The 16328-nt window shown below is 41.9% G+C and overlaps 1 protein-coding gene across 4 annotated transcripts in view; it reads left to right on the top strand.

Annotated features, from left to right (window-relative positions):
• The first annotated feature begins 2325 nt into the window (after positions 1–2325).
• Positions 2326–16328, top strand: part of ITSN2 (intersectin 2) — an 85203-nt gene continuing 71200 nt past the window's right edge. Inside the window, exon 1 of one of the 4 annotated variants that reach the window (XM_083858496.1) lies at positions 2326–2445. The gene's annotated coding sequence lies outside the window, so the exon portion shown is untranslated. The other 3 variants (XM_083858497.1, XM_083858495.1, XM_083858498.1) reach the window with 3 other exon arrangements.

Genomic DNA, 16328 nt, shown 5'->3' with positions numbered 1-16328 from the left:
AAATTAACTTATTTGACGAGCCGTGAGCCCCTGAGTGCAGCTGGGTGGGTGCTCCCCCTCCTCCGCTGTGCCATCGGAAGCTTTATGGAGTTCTGGTATTATAAAATATAATTTATAAATAATATGTGATAATATGTCGTTTCAATATGCATAAGTTATACGCAAATTGTATGGCGATAATTAGTAATGAATATTTATAAACTTTTGTGATTGCTACGTATTATGTAAATGAATGGTAAATTAAGATGTAATTGCTGATGCCTGACTACACATAAATAAAATAGCTATTTTAGAATTAGTAATTACATACACTAAAAACAAATAAATACATTTTATAAGGCCAGGTTGGAGGGCGCTTCGAGCAACCTGGTTTAGTGGAAGGTGTCCCTGCCTATGGAAGTGGTGTTGGAATTAGATGATCTTTAAGGTCCCTTCCAAGCCAAGCCATCCTAGGGCTCCATGATTATTATAAATGCAAAACTGACTCTGTAGATTGTTGTCAAAAAGTAACCACACATTTTTCTCCCTTTCCTCAGGCTGAGCTCACAGAAGGATTCAGGCAGGTGCCCGTGCTGCTGGAAGCGGGGGGAACATATGGCTGGAACAGAAGGAAGGTGGGAATGTGGCAAGTGATGACAAATTGGTTTGCCTGGAGAGGAGTTGCACTATAACTTGTACCAGCCTTTGATTTCTGCCATGCTGACTTGAGCTGTGTGTGACTTGCTCTGTGGAAAGAAAGTACATCCCACTCCAAATGAAATCATGAAACCAGGCAGAGCAAGTCCTTCAAGTAAGTCTTTGTGTCCCAAGAGAAGTATCCAAGAATAGCAAATGCTTGAAATGTTCTTGCTTAAATTGCTCCACCTTTCTGTTCTTCATCTGTAAGATGAAGATACTAATATTAACTTGCCTCAGGAATCTTGTGAAGAAAATGCTGCATTTGTGAAGCACTAGTTACAGTAAGAATAACAGGAAAACCCAAGAGAAAATCAACTAAAACATATTTTTATTCAGCACTGCTTCTGAAAGGTTATTAAATAAAACGCAAGGCTACTTAGTGAATAAGGAAGACTATAAAAACTTTAACAATTCAGTAATCACAATTCACCTTGCAGCATTATTCATTTTCTGCACTGAAAAAGAATGGGAGTCTGGTGGAAAAAATAAAATTTTTAAATGCAAATGCTGAAATTAAACCTGTCCATGGATTTGTGTTTTAATTGACTTATTGCAGGCTCTGATTCAAAGCTGCCTTATTGCTGGAATTGATATGGACTTTCCCTGGGTAGTTTCTCTGACTGAAGGGTGAAGCCAAGAATGGTCTGGGGATGCACAGGTGTATTGAGTTGTTCCATTGTGACCTGGGCAAAGGAGTTTGCAGATATAGATTTACCTGGAACGATGCCTGCGAAGTTTCCTGTTTCTCATTTACCACTCCAGGATTGATGAAGACATACATCATCATGCCAAGCAAAGACAGGAGTTTTACCAGGAACCTTTAACATCTTTATAATGATGATTCTTTCCCTGGCTGTGCCTCTGTATTAAAGTGTTTCTTCTCTTTCATCTGATTTTAGATCCTGTCAGGTTAGTGAGCACTACTGAGGCAGGACTGAGCTGGCTCTTTGTAAGACAAAATTTCCAGGACCTCAACATACCAGAAACATGGGACACAACTCTTGTACTCTTTTTCTTTCCAGCAGGTTGAAACTGCCATGTTTGAGTTGTCTCTCCAGTTAATATACTCACTAAGTGCCAAGACACTAATCTAGGCAATGGCATCCAATCTATGATGATCCCAGTACAGAGGAGGAAAAGCAAATTCAGCCACAGCAATGCAGCCCAATATTTCTTGGAAGGACTGCCAGTGACAAGTGCTGGTGGATTTATCTTGTTAGGCAGTAAAAGCCCTTTTCCTGACACTGCTGACACAGGACAAAAGGATAATTTTGCCTTAAACTATTTAGCTGTGAAGGTTAAAGTTAACAGACAGATGAGGATTTATTGGTCATAAATATTAAAATTTTTTTTCTTAAGTGTTTTAGTGACTCTGCAGCCAAAATTCCTCTGGCAAATGAATTTTCAGATAGACTCAGAGTAGATCAATGAAGTAGATGAGCAAATTGTTATAGATTTCCCTTTCCAAAGCAACAAGCAGGATAAAAGCAAGACAAACCTGGCATGAAAATTCAAGTGAAGCATTAATGGCTGATAGTATGATCTCCTTTTACACTCCATTGATTTCAGCTCCGGCTTGAACTCTGTTAAACTTTAATGTCCATGTAAGTTACAAAGTGACTTGCTCTGACAGACTTACCTCTGGTCAAAAACAACTTTCAACTGCAAGAAAACCCTCCTAAACCTAAGAGGTCAACTCTGTTTTGGGGAAAGACTGCAAAGTTGAATCCAGCTCCCTGAATGCAACAACTTTGTTGCTGATTTGAGGTACGGTACAAAGCTTTACTTGCAGCTAGTGGAAAAATTTGCCTTTGCTTCCGTTTTTCATGGAAAAGTCCAGCAGGATGTCAGGCAGATGGGGGCAGCAGCACCTCAAACTCTCAGCGTTACACCAGGCAAGCAAGAGCCACAGTCAGGGGAAACGTGTTCCATCAACACAGAGCTTTTGTGTACACTTCCAAAAGCCAGCTGAAAACTATAGTGATCTCTTTGCCCTTTCAGTGAATCCCTGTTTTTATTAAGTATGTTATTAATCATAAATTCCCTTTACTGTTTCACACTGGTTTGCCTGTCTTTATCATAGGATGTACATGTTTTATAGCATGCCTGCATCTTTCCAGAAATCCATGAATCTGAAAAAATTTCCTTTTCACAGCAACTCACAAAACATTCTGAAATCTGAGAAGATTTATTTCAAATTTTCACAATATTTATGTCATTCATCCCTTAAAAGCAATGTGTAATTCCAGAGAACCTCACAAAATTCAGTACGCAAGAGGTACACTACTCAAAAGTAGTACTGGTCCTCAGAACCCAACAGTATGTATGAAATAACAGGTTTTTAGCACCTAAAAGTGAAAGATTTGTGGGAAAAAAACCTTACATTTGTAGCAAATGCAGCAGAGATCCCAGCCTATTTGGATTAGTGTGGCTTCTTGGCTTGCAGCAAAACTTGAGCGTGGAGAAACAAATGTGTCTGAAATGAACATGCAACTCTGTCTCACCAAGGTGTTATTTACTAATTGTGGCATAAGGATTGTAAAATTGCAACAAATAACCTTGCTTAACCCCATTACTCTGCTATTGTCAGCACTTGGCACTTGTGAATTCCTGTGTGCTTGAGCATTTCTGCCTGCCTGCACTGCAGCTAGGGACAGCAAGTAAAACCCTTGTGTCTGCTCAGCAGTTGGCAAAGTTTTATTTGCCATAATTCAGTCTGCATGAGTCAGCACTGCCTCCCTTCACAACATGGTCTGGCCTGTCTGGAAAGCTACTTTCTCTATGGTTACATAGATGTTCTGTAAATCTCAAAATAATTTCAGTGCGGTAGGCAAAGAAGCCTTTGCCACACTGAACAAATACAGTCCAGCTCCCCATCCACTACTAAATAATATCAGTGCTTGGCAGGGAACAAAGTTGAGACATGAATATTTCATTTCATTTTATACATCTATGAAGTAATAGAAAATCCTGCAAAATGAATACAGTAGCCATTTGTTACTTTAAAACCTGTGTGGGCTTCGGGTTCAGAAACCAAAAACCAACATCTCTGGAAGTTCTATTTTTGATGCAGTGTGTGCTTTGTGCCTTCTATGCCTTTTTGATAAATTTCTACTCAGAATCAATATCAGAAATGCACCACACTTGTTCTGTTAGGTGTGGAAAGCAAATATTAACTTGTCCTTTTGTTTATCCCATTGTGTTTTAAGCCTCCTTTTTTAAATAAAGATGTAGGTGAAAAGGCGTTAGCTAGCATTTACTCAAAAGGAGGAAGGCTGTTGGACACTGCTGTAAATATGAAACCTGCAGCAGCACTGAGGGCTCATTGCTTCTGTGTTCACTAGAGGGAAAGAAAGAGGAGGTGCAAAACAAAATTTAGAGCTGAATCTAATAAGGGGTCAGAGCTGTCACTCATCAGGTAGGTGTGGCTGTTCCTAAGTAGTTCTTTATAGCTGGGACAACAAGCTGGACTCTCCAGATGAGGAAATGCCACTCATTAGGAAGCAAAATTAAACAGGTCACTACAGGAGGAATGTGTGCAGGTTGCTATTGAGCAATTACTGCTTTTTGACCACTCAGAAATAATTGTCACTTTACGTTCCTCGATCTCTCACCAATAACTGTGCGCAAAGTATGGCTTATTCTTGTAGTAAGTGGGTTTTGGTGTTTATTTGGTTCTGATTTAACTTTATGTGTTTTAGACATACATTTGCAGGAAGATGTCTGTCATCAAACTTAGACACTGCCTGGTCAGAGGGCTTGGACAGGGAGAATAAAGCATTCACTTCTGGTGTGCTTTCCTGCAGCAGAGCAAAGAAAAAACGCAATATTATGGAGTAAACTAAGAGCAGAGAAGAACTCATGTTACCTTTTGCCACTCAGTTCAGGTTAAGCAATTTTATTCATGATCTTTTTTGCTGTCAGTAGAGATCTTTCCTTATTACTCTAAAGATAGTAAAATTGCTTGTAACAGGAAACTGAGGACAGAGTACAGATAAAGATCAAAAAGTAAAGCCTTAATGTGAAAATTGAGTTAATAGTAATAGTTTCTCTATCTTCATTATATCTTGTTAGGTTTTGCTCTTTTATGTTGGTTTTGGCTCAGACATGACAAGAAGATCACAGAATCATAGAACGGGTTGAGTTTTTTGACCTTAAAGGTCATTTAATTCCAATCTCCTTGCCATGGGCAGGGACACCTCCCCCTAGAAGCTCAGGGTAATAAATGATACCATAACAATCCTCAAGGATGAAACATTGCTTATGGTAAATCCTACTTCTTTTCTGCTCCTCCCACACATTTCATCTTAATTGGTCTCCTCTGAGTAGCTGTTGTGCTACAACCCTGCCCTATGTCTGGAAGAAGCCTCTATCTTATCATACCAATGGTTTCTTCTCCTTTCAGCTCCCTTTTCTATTATCAGTTATGATTAAGCAATTTCTCTTACTTTAATGGCATTTTGAAACAAACTAATTAATTCCTGCAGTTTTAATTTTCTTTGCCACTCTCTACTCATTGCTACAAGGGTACTGTCACCAGAAGGGACTTTTATTTCACCTGGTATTTGACATCTGTCCCCAAAACCACATGTTGAAGCTTGTAAAAAGCACTCTTTCCAAACCCTGAAATGCCCAAAGGCAGTATCTGCAACAGTGCCTGCAGAAACTCCACCTTCATGAAGGTAGTGTTTTTCTTTTGAATCTACTTCAAGAAGTAGTCAAACTCTGAGTGGAAACAAATTTCATTCTCCATTTTAAAGATGTAATACTAGTTTGTGCCTCAGACATTACTAATAAAATATCTCTATAAGATCCTTACGTTGAGTAAGAGTTCAGCTTTACTTCAAGGATGCATTTTTTATAGCTGATACTAAACATTGTACATCTACTCTATACTCTATTTCCAAGGGAGAGTGATTTGAGGGGCTGCTGCATTCAAATGTGTCTGCACTACAGGTTGTGAATCCTCCTCTTCTTCCTGATAATTAATTAATCTTACAGATATTTATTCTTCTGGTATCTCTGATCAGCTCCAGTTCATTGTAATAATGTAGATGCACTGACTATGTGGAGAATCACATAAAGCTTTGATGTGCTAATTTTTTATACCAGGTTATCTTGCTAGGGATTTAGCTGAATTTTTAATTCCCTACAGCTCCTCCTTTTCCAGGCAACAGGTCAAAAGAGGTGATTGAAAGACCCCATTGGGTGTCCAGCTCTAGGGTCTTTAGCACAAGAAAGGTGTGGTCCTGTTAGAGTGGGTCCAGTTCAGACTGTGAAGATGCTCAGAGGGCTGGACACCTCTAATATAAAGCAAGGCTTTGGAATGTCTCCAGAGAGACATTGGGATTGTTCATCCTGGAGAAGAAAAGGCTCCAGAGAAATCTTATTGTGGCCTTTCTGTACTTAAAGGAGGCTGTGAGAAAGATGGGAAGAAGTATTTTCAGTGGGCCTGTTTCAGTAGGAGAAGGGGTAAGGGTTTTAAACTGAAAGAGGGTCAATTTAGATTAGATATAAGGAAAGATTTTTTTTTTTTTTTTTTTTTTAATGAAGGGGGTAAAACACTGTCAGGGAGGTTCTTGATGCTCCATCTCTGCAAACACTCAAGACCAGATTGGACAACAACCTGATCTAGTTTAATATGTCCCTGCTTATTGCAGGGGGTTTGGACTAGATGACCCTTGAAGCTCCTTTCCAACCCAAAGGACCTATGCTACCATTCTGTGATTTTCCTGGCTTCAGTTTTATCTCAAAGGAGGTATAAGGCAAGGTGTGTATCTACCTCAGATGAGGGATTTCACATTAATAAAGCAGATGGGTCATTCCCCACCTGTCATATTTACAGAATCAAATATCCCAACATCCTTTATACAATTCCTGCTTTATTCACCTCAAAGCCTGTGGTTAAGCACAGACAGACCCCAAGTTCATTTGCTTGTGGGACGTGGCAGTAACATCAATTACAGAAGAAAGGAACTGTGAGGTTCTTTGAAAAGTCACCTCATTCAGTGTTCAAGGCATGATCAGCTGTATTTCCCAAACTCCTCCAACATCTGTCTAACCTGTTCTTAGAGACTTTCCTTCACAAATTTTTACACTGCCCTTCCCAATCCTTAACTACTGTAATCAGTAACCTGATCGATTTTGTCTTATAATAAGAAACATGTTTATCTGGTCTATTGTTACCTTAATCCTCTCTACAATGGCCTTTATGAACCTGTAAATTCTTATGCCTGATGCAAGCACTTGTCCTCAGTCCAGAGCAGGCTGGAGGTGTTGCAACACAACAAAGTCACATTTAGAGCTGCTGTATCACTATAATGTGTACTAAACAGATTAAAGGCTACGTTTTAACAGGTGTTAGAAAGTAATTCAAGTGAAAAATGTCAGATGAGAGACTTTTTAATTGGGCTTCAGAGAAGCCTGTTCTTGACCCAGGGCTGCCTTGTTATCCCAAATAATTATTTGGAATTACGTGAAGGACTGCTCATGAAATCTGCAGATGACTTCAAAACAGCCCAAGGCCACCTGGGCCCCTTGAATAACACACGTTTTAATCCACCTACACAGGAAATATCTATTCATCAAAGCCAAGCTTGTTGTCTGTTCATGGGATAAAAATACAAAGCACGTTTTTTGGGCTGGGCGTGAGGGAGGAGAATTCCGTATCTTCAAAAGCTGTGAATCAGAAGAGGCCTGGGGAGGTCACAAGGGGTGAATGCTGGATGCTGCCAGTGCAATGTGGCAGCTGCAATGGCAAATACAGACGTGAGGTGTGTAACACAAACACAAACACTGCCCGGCGCTCAGTGCTGGATGTGGCCGCGGCCTTTGCACGGCACAGGAACGTGACTGTTCTGGAATCGCCGTCAATGATAAAAGGTGTAACAACCTGGAAAGGCTCATTAGGAACCCAGAAGAATGAGTCAGTGGAAAACTCAGGGCTGTACGGAGGTGATAGGTAATTATCTACACGGCAAAAGCAGAAAGGCGCCGTGATCATTGTCTGTGCGCGGCCAGATCCCCTCGCTGGAAAAGCCAAACCTTTGGTGGTTAAAAATTATGGCGTTTTCCACGTTGCCTTCCTACATGATTCTTTAATTTTTGGAAAGATAAACCCCTGAAGCCCTCCGTGTTTCAGTGCACTGAGCAGTGGGCCCGATTTCGGTGCTGTGCCGGCCCCTCAGCGCTGGTGTGGGGCCCAGTGGTGCCCATGGAAAAGCTGCACCGAGGGCGCTGCTCCCTGACCCCGGGGGGAGGAATTGCCTTAATCTGGGAGCTTGGACAGAGCACAGGCCACGGCTTTTCAGCTTTCAGGACTGGGATACAGCCGGAAAGCTAAAGCAACCTATGGAGCAGATGACGAGGCAGCGGTTGGAATCGAGCGAGACAGAGGAGAGCAAGAATGGGGTAAATTTTCTCTGTCAGTCAGGTCTTTAAGCAACAGCTGTTACCGTAGAGAAAAGGCATCCTCGGACCGCGGCAGTGTTTGGCGAGCCCGAGCCAGGCCCAGGGACTGCTGACCGACCCCTCCGTGGGGCTCCCACAGCCCCGTCCCGGCCGCGGCGGCGCCCGGCCCCGGGCAATGCCCGCCCCCGCTTCCTCCCCCGCCCCCGCCGCCATGTTGTGGGGCCGCGCCGCGGGAGGCGCAGGGGCCGCGGCCCGGCGGAGCCGCCGCTCGGGGCAGCGCAACAGGTACCGCCGGGGCGGGGGGCGAGGGGCGCGGGCGGGAGCGCTGCGGGCTCCACTGCCGCCAGCCGCTTTACTTACCTCTTATCTCCTAGCTGAGTCTTTTTTTTTTTTCTTAATTTTATTTTTTCTTAATTTATTTTTTCTTTTTTTTTTGGGGGGTGGGGGTGGTGTCTGGGGCTCTGGCGGCAGCGGCGGAGGCTCCCCCCTCCCACAGCCCGCTTTCCGCCGCTCCCCCGCGCTCTGCGGGCGCGGAGACCGCGGTGCCCGAGCCCAGAGAGCTCCCGGAGCGCCCAGGGGAGAGCCCTGCCGGGGTGAGGGGACTCGGGCGCCTTCGTAGAGCCCAGTTCCTTGTGGTGGTGGTGGTTTTGTTCCGTCTGGTTACCTCTGAAAGCCCGGAGTTCGGAGAAACCGAGCTGGTTTCTGCAGTTAAAGTTTGCGAACTGTTGTGGCTGTAAATAGACTGGCTTTTCTCGGGTCTCGGCTTCTCACCGCCGCATGTCGTGATTCAGAAAATAAAAGGAGGTTGAGGTACGTGATTCGGTTCCCAAAACGTTAAGGTACCATTTTGGATACAGTACACGGTTTTCGGGGCAGATGGGGCTTTGACATCTGTCACATCGCAGAACTCGAAACTAGATCGTGCTTTGCGATAGTGCCTGCCTTCTCTGAGGTTATTCTTGCAGCGGTTCTCTTAAACATCAGCCCGAAATTCCCCATCTAAAACATGGCAGTGAGCAGTCTCAAGCCTCTTTGCCCTTGTGTCCAGGCTGCCCTGTCGTGTGCTTTGCTGCTTTGGGAAAATGCTGGTTTTTGAAGTATTTTTTGCTGTTGGTGCTGCCCGCGGTGGCCGCAGCCCCCACGCCGGGTGCGCGCAGGAAAGCTGGGGCTGTGTGAGGCTGAGTGTGATGTGGGTAACACCGCTGGCAAATAAGTTGCTGCTCGCTCTCAAGAACTTTTAATTGTTCCTCTGAAATTTGCTTGTAGCAAACATCTCTGTCCGCTGATGCCACCCCGACGTGTAGCAGTAATGAGTGGTAGGAACTAATTGGATGAATTGCTACCTGGGCTTCCTTCTGCTCCCAAACCTTGGTCCATTTTTGTTACCTTGTTTCCACTCTACCTCCCCTGTTTTGATTGAGTGTGTTTTTTTTTTAATTCTGACTCAGCTGGGAGGGGCATTCACACCACAGTAGCTCTGAGTGTTTAGAGAAACCCTAATTCAGACTCTGGGCTCTGTATGATGTGAAGAGAACTATCTGCATGAACATGAGAACATGATGCCTGCAGACATGGATTTAGGCTGCTCTGTGCTCTCTGTTGAACAGAATTTTTTGTTAGATTAGCCTCCTAACTCAGATGCCTAAATTAGATCAAGTGAATATGCTTACCCTTTTAATTACCATCCTAAGGGAATTGCATTTACTTTTTTTCTGCTCCATCTGTACAAGATCTGGGATACAGGACGTATCCCTGGCTGAGTTGTAATTGTCACTGTAATAGAAACAAAGAGGATGTTCCTGTAGCAGTAACAATAACAAAATGGGGTACCTATAGCCTGTTTGTGTTAATCACAAAAAAAAAAAAAAAAAGGGATTATCTACCATAGGTGCTGGTCAACACACCAAAGCTTTGTGGATATTTATTTTTTTAACCATTCTTGTTGACAGAGTGAGATGGATCAAGGCAGAAGTGATGCATGGATGATTTTGAACTGTGTTTTTGAGAAGGCTTTATTTATTGAGATTCCAGTGTGTTGGCATTCCAGTGATTTGTACTACAGCAGTATTTACAGTAAAGTTTTTTACTGATATTTCTGTTGTAGTCTTTAATGTTGAAAAGTGAATTAATTTCATGCCAGAGGAAAGCAGCAGCTATGAAAAATGAAGCTCAGTCTGTAGGTGATAGTATTTCTTCATTGAGCTGCTTGTCAGGAGCTGGTGAGGAAAATGAGGCAGCATTTGGAAAGTGAAAGGTGATGTGCATGCTTTGCTTGGGTTGTTATCAGAAACCTTCTGAGCCTTTGAAAACAGGCATCTGTCAGGAAAATACCTTGGGATTAATTCCTGAAAGGCAGTGAAGTCCAGATTAGTTCCTGTCACAAATTGAGACAGATGTCTCTAGTCTGAGAGATAACCTGTTAGTTAACGGTTTGCAAGTGAATTATCTGCTGTTGCCTCAAAAGATTTAATTTAATTTGATCAGAATGCAAAGTATATGAAAAAAGCTTTTAATGAGATTTTTCTTTTAAAGGCCAGAGCTGCTCTCTTTGCCTTTTAAAAACTGGTTCAAAAATTGGATGTCTTTATTTGTAATGTAATTTCTGGCCTATTTTCACTTGAAAGGAAACATCTCCAATATCTCAGTTTTAAAAAGCTTTTAACTGTTTCCATTTATTTTTATTCACCTCAAATGTAGTTAAAGAATAATACTGTTTTGAAGGGACTTTTGGAGGTCTTCTGGTCCAACCCTATGAAAAGCATGGTTAACTCAGATAACTCAGAGCCATGCCTGGTTGTGTTTGGATTACCTCTGAGGGTGGAGGTCCCAAAAACTCACTGGACAGCCCTCTCCAGTTTGGTGCTCACACTCAGAGTATATCCCATCCCCTTGCCCAGGCTGCCAGTGAAGACATTAAACAATACTGGCCATGCTGTCAGCTCAGGGGAGCATCATTAGTTCCAGCCAGATGGATTTAGGACTGCTGACCACAGCCCTTTGAGTCTGTTGGTCAGGCAGGTTTTCTGCCCAGTTTACAGTCAATATTTTCAAACTATATTCCACCAGTTTGGCTGTCAGCATACTGTGGGAGACCTTGTTAAAGGCCTTTGTAGTGTCAAAACAAGCTGCTGTGCCCTTCTTCACAGGGCCAATCATCTCATAGATGTGTGTCATTTTTGACAGGTGTGGTTTCTCCATGCCATTTCTCCATCAGCTTTTTCCTCCTCAATCTGTAGTTGGGTCCCAGGAGAATTTGCTCCATAATATTTCTAGGGGCTGAAGTCAGACTTAGCACCCTTCTGTTGGACTTTTTCCAGTCACCAGGTTCCTTGACCAGTCATCAAGAGCCCCCAAAAATTACAGAGCTTGGTCTTATAGCAACATTAGCCAGTGTTCCTGTCAGCACTGGGCCCATGATTTGTTCCATGTAGATATATGCAAATGCTCTACTTCCTTGTTTTCAAGTTATTTTGACTTTCAAAAGCTGCTTTCAGTTCAGTGCAATGTCAAATCTCTTGGTAAAGGATATTAGATGATGGATCTTGCCATGTTTTAACGTTTTGGGGTGAAGCTTGATGTACACGTCCCTTCCATGAAAATCATGAGAGCAGTAGTTGCCTGACAGAGATTTTGGGGTGTTGCTTGGATTGGAAGGTTCATTTTATGTGGCTGAATGATTGGGAAAGTCAGTAACCCTTCCTGGGCTTTTTTGTCTTAAGCGATGGTTGGTGATTATAAAGATAACAAAGACAAAGTTGTGCTAATTGGAGAGTTCTCTTTATTTTATGACTGACTGACCTATTTCAAGCACTGTCACTTGTCAGTAAAACTCTTAAAGTGTACTTTGAGGTCCAGAGGTTGAGCCTAGATATGGGGTATAATAAGGTAGTTACTCTATTCCTCTTATCTTTAAAAACATCCTATCACTCTTTAACTTAACCTTTTAAATTTGCATTTTCCTTGTATGCCCTGGTTGGTGATAGGTGACACATCAGACTACTTTGAAGGGAAACACTCATGATGGAGTGCCTGGTTGGATTTCTGGAAGGGCTGAGCAGCTGTTTTAATTGATCCTGAAATTTTCAAATGCTTAGTTGCAAATATTGCAGGTAGCTGAATTGCCTCTGGTAACGTGTGTCTGATTCCTGATCAATATAGAACCAGGAGATTTATGTCTACCTGTAAGTTCAAGTTCCTTCCAGTGACAGACCAATGTAAGCCAAAATTTTAAGCCAGCTGTGAGCAGTGGAACCTTGTTTTCTGTGGCATTGGCTGTCTGAGTTTGATCAGATGGGAGCCTGTGTTGAATTTTTTCTTGTGGTCAGTATATTTAGAGCAGCTTTAGCAGCTTTTAGCCATGTGGGTCCTCTGGTGTCTAATATAGGTACTCAAACATACAGCAGTCTTTCTCTTCCTTGAGGGCTAAACTAAATTTGGTTGTGTCTTCTCTGTCTGTTTGCCTACTTTTTTATGAATATTATATTCAGTTAAGATCCTTGCAAAGGACACCCTTCTGCTAAGCTTGGTTCATGTTGGGTGTTGGGGTTCATCAAAGTAGTCAACTACTCATGTCTCATACTCTGAAAAAGGCAAGCTGAGAATTCAGGCATCCTGGTTGCTTGGTTACTATAAAGTTACTGCTTTCATTAATTCACTTGTCTGTCAGAATGGTAGGTTTTGTTTTGCTTCATTTTCAGATTTATTTAAGGATAAGTCTTTAGAAAACAAATAGGAGACTTTATTTCATGAGTTCCTTGTTCTTCTGTGTTTTATACATTGTTTTATTGCCCTTTGCAAGAGGTACAGGGACTGTAGTAACTTGTTTTTCTGGTATTGTTGTGCCATTGGCACTAAATGTTGTAAAGGTGAGGATTAGGTCATATAAAAATTATAAAGTAAAAATGGAGCTGGTGAAATGTCATTTTTCTTCAAATTGAGAGTATTTAGAATTTTGTCAGTATAGGAACAGAGCCTGGCCAGGTTGGTTACTTGGATCCTACAGTTAAAATAATGGATTGAACATTAATGTATAGATGAGCACAGTGTTGTGTAACACTTATTTTCAGAACAACACCTGAAATTCAAATGATGTAACATGATGACAGTAGCAGAACAAAGCATTGGAATTACCTAATAGAGGACAAGCACCTGAGAACTATTTTTAATCATCTTGGCAGTTACAGATAGTTGAAAAGGCATGGTTGATCCAGAAAAGTCACATCTGCTTTGGAACAGGGATTCTGAGAGCAGCCAGTTTGACTTGAGACACTTTGATATGGGAAGTTGTTGCTTCAGAATTAGCAGACAAGAATTCTGAGGAGGCTCTACTAGAGAAAACGTTCAAGGCTGATGCAAGTGGAGTTTGTGAAATGCTGTGGCATCAGTCATGGGCAGTTATCTGCAGTTAGTGATTCAACAGCATACACATGAAGTCAGGGAAGAACAGGAAATGGGAGTTAACTCTTCTTTGTTTCTAAAAATATTACAATTGGAATGTGAAAAAAATATTACCTATTATGGCTATATAATAAATGTATCAAAAAATCAGAACACATTTAAATGATACTTTAGTCCTTTCAAAGGTCAAGAATTTTACTAATCAAAAGCTAAAACTTTCTAGCTTTTTCCACTACACTCTTATGACTTTAAGGTAAGACAGTCGTCTTTTAAACTGAGATACATTTGCCCCTTGGGATTTTACATGATCTTGAGATGTTTGTCTAATGTAGGTGATAATTGATTCCCTAAGATCGTGTAATTCAATTTTGGTGCTCAGAACATTATTACTGTGTGCCTTAGAACTCTCTGCTAAAGGTTTGAGAGACCACATTTCTACTGGATGGTTTGAGGGGCTGCTCTTGATAATGTAAGTGTGGATGGGAGTGGGGTCAGAAGCAGGAGCTTCAGCTGGGGCAGGTGGAGGGGCTGTGCCTCTGTCCTGGGTCCAGCTCAGGTCCAGTGTGCTGGTCCCAGAGTCCCTGTGCTGGGTGGGAATTACACCCACACTTTTCTGTGTCACTTTGTGGAATGCATTTTTACCCATCCAGCTGAAATACTCCTACCAGTTTGGTTTTTTTTTCCTGTTTTGACTGCCATATGCTAATCTTTGCTTCTTCTCCCACAAGGTTTCCCTGGGTTTTGATTCATCAGAGTTAAACACGATTTCTTTGCTCTAAAGGCCTCTTGTGACCTTTCTCCTCTCTGCTTGTCATCTCATTCAATTTTGAGAAGTTAAACTTGCAATGCAAGTTTTGTGCACCTGCCCAGCTTGAAAGCAGATACCTAAACTGTAAATCCAGTCTCACTGAATGTTTTACTTTCATTAGTTTTACAGACAGTCAGAAATTGTTCTCTGCTGAGCACAGAAGAGTGCTCACATATCTTTTGTTTTATACTTTGCTGTAGCAGCTCATTAGATGTTCTGTACATTTTGCACTGTTATCTGTGTCTGAAAGCTGAGCAGCAAGTTAAGTAGCATTTCTTCTATCATAAGAAGAAAATAACATTAAGAATTCTTCTGTAAGTTTTGGTGTTGTTTTTTTGCTTGTTTTTGTTTTGGGTTTTTTTTAGCATTTTGCTTGTGCTCCTGATGGGAGGACAGGAGTGGGCTCAAAATTTTCCTCTAAGGTGACAAGATTTTAAACAAATAAGCTTAAAAGTAAAATGCTCTCAATGTTGCCAGTCATGGTTGAAGTAAGAAAACAATGAAAAGAAGACAGCTCATCAAATACTTACATCTTGCCCAAGTCCACATTGACATAAATTAGGAGTTACAGTGTGAAAGTGGAGAACTGCAGGTTACGAGGTGTGTGTGGACCTCACCAAACTGCATTTAAGGGTTCTTGCACAAAGCTTGCAAATTATTAGATGTGAGAACTGATGTGTTTTAAAACAGAACCTTAAAAAAAAGGCATATGGAGTGGGGAGTCATGTGAATTGAAAGTAGGAAGCAAAAAAACCCCCCAAGAATATTTTAAGTTACCACCCCTTGAGGAGCAAGCATATCTCACTCAGCTTTCTGGAAAGGTTACAATATGCAGCCTGGAGTTCCTTCTCGAAGGCAGAAGCTCAGAGCCTTTAAAAAAATAAGTCTTGTAAATAGTCTACCCTCTGCTTCTTGCTTTTTTTTTTCATTTCCTTTTTAAGCAAAGCAAGCAGAGGTGGTGATGTCTGTCTGTCTGTGATCAGGTGAGTGAATGTATTCTCTCAGGGTGTGACAGAGCTGGGTTCAATTCCCGTCTTTTCCTGAGGAAGTTTGTGTCTCCTGGGAGAAGAGCCAGGGGATTAAATAGTGAGCTTCCTGAAGTGGGATTCTCATTCTTTCCCTCAGAATAATTTCTTCCTTGCAGAGAAGGTTTGAAGCTGAGGAGGGTGTAGACAAGACTGAGAGGAACCTGCGGATCTCTGCCTTAACATAGAGAATTAAAAATAAAATGGGAGAAACCTTCTCCTAGGAAGGAGGAAAGAAAGATCAGATTTAATTTCCAGAAACAGAGGAGAGAGATGAACTGTCTTGATACTTTGAATGGATGCTTTCACAGCTGAGCAGCTGTGGAAGAAACAGAGTAAACCCAGCAATAGTGACCACACAATTCTGTTTTTTGAACAGAAACAGAGATCCTTGTATTTTGTACGGTCAGTATGTTCAGAAAGCCTTTTAATCAGGCAAGGTGGGCAGAAGGGTATTTGTTAGAAAAATGCTTTTTGTGTTCTGTCTGAATCACAGTATCGCTAGGTTGGAAGAGACCTTCAAGATCACTGAGTCCAACCCATGTCCCAACACCTCAACTAAACCATGGCACTGAGTGCCACATCCAATCTTCTTTTGAACACATCCAGTGGTGGTAACTCCACCACCTCCCTGGCCAGACCATTCCAGTACTTTATCACTCTTCTCTAAAAAACTTTTTCCTGATATCCAACCTGTATTTCCCTTGGCGCAGCTTGAGACTGTGTCCTCTCATTCTGTCAGTTGATGCCTGGAAAAAGAGACCAACCCCCACCTGACTACAACCACCAGGAAGGTGTAGAGAGTGATAAAGTCACCTCTGAGTCTCCTTTTCTTCAGGCTAAACAACCCCAGCTCCCTCAGTCATTCCTCAGAGGGCTTGTGCTCCAAACCCCTCACCCTCATTGCCCTCCTCTGGACACACTCACTGTTGGGTAGGGAGTTTCTCTTTCACAATGAGCAAGGAAGAGACCATAGAGTTAAACAGTAAAATGTTTAACATTTTTGGGGT

The sequence above is a fragment of the Zosterops lateralis genome (assembly GCF_965231275.1).
Source record: "Zosterops lateralis genome assembly, chromosome: 3".
NCBI classification, from domain to species: Eukaryota; Metazoa; Chordata; class Aves; order Passeriformes; family Zosteropidae; genus Zosterops; species Zosterops lateralis.
Note: the sequence above shows the minus strand (reverse complement) of the source record. Positions and strands in the feature narration are given on the sequence as shown.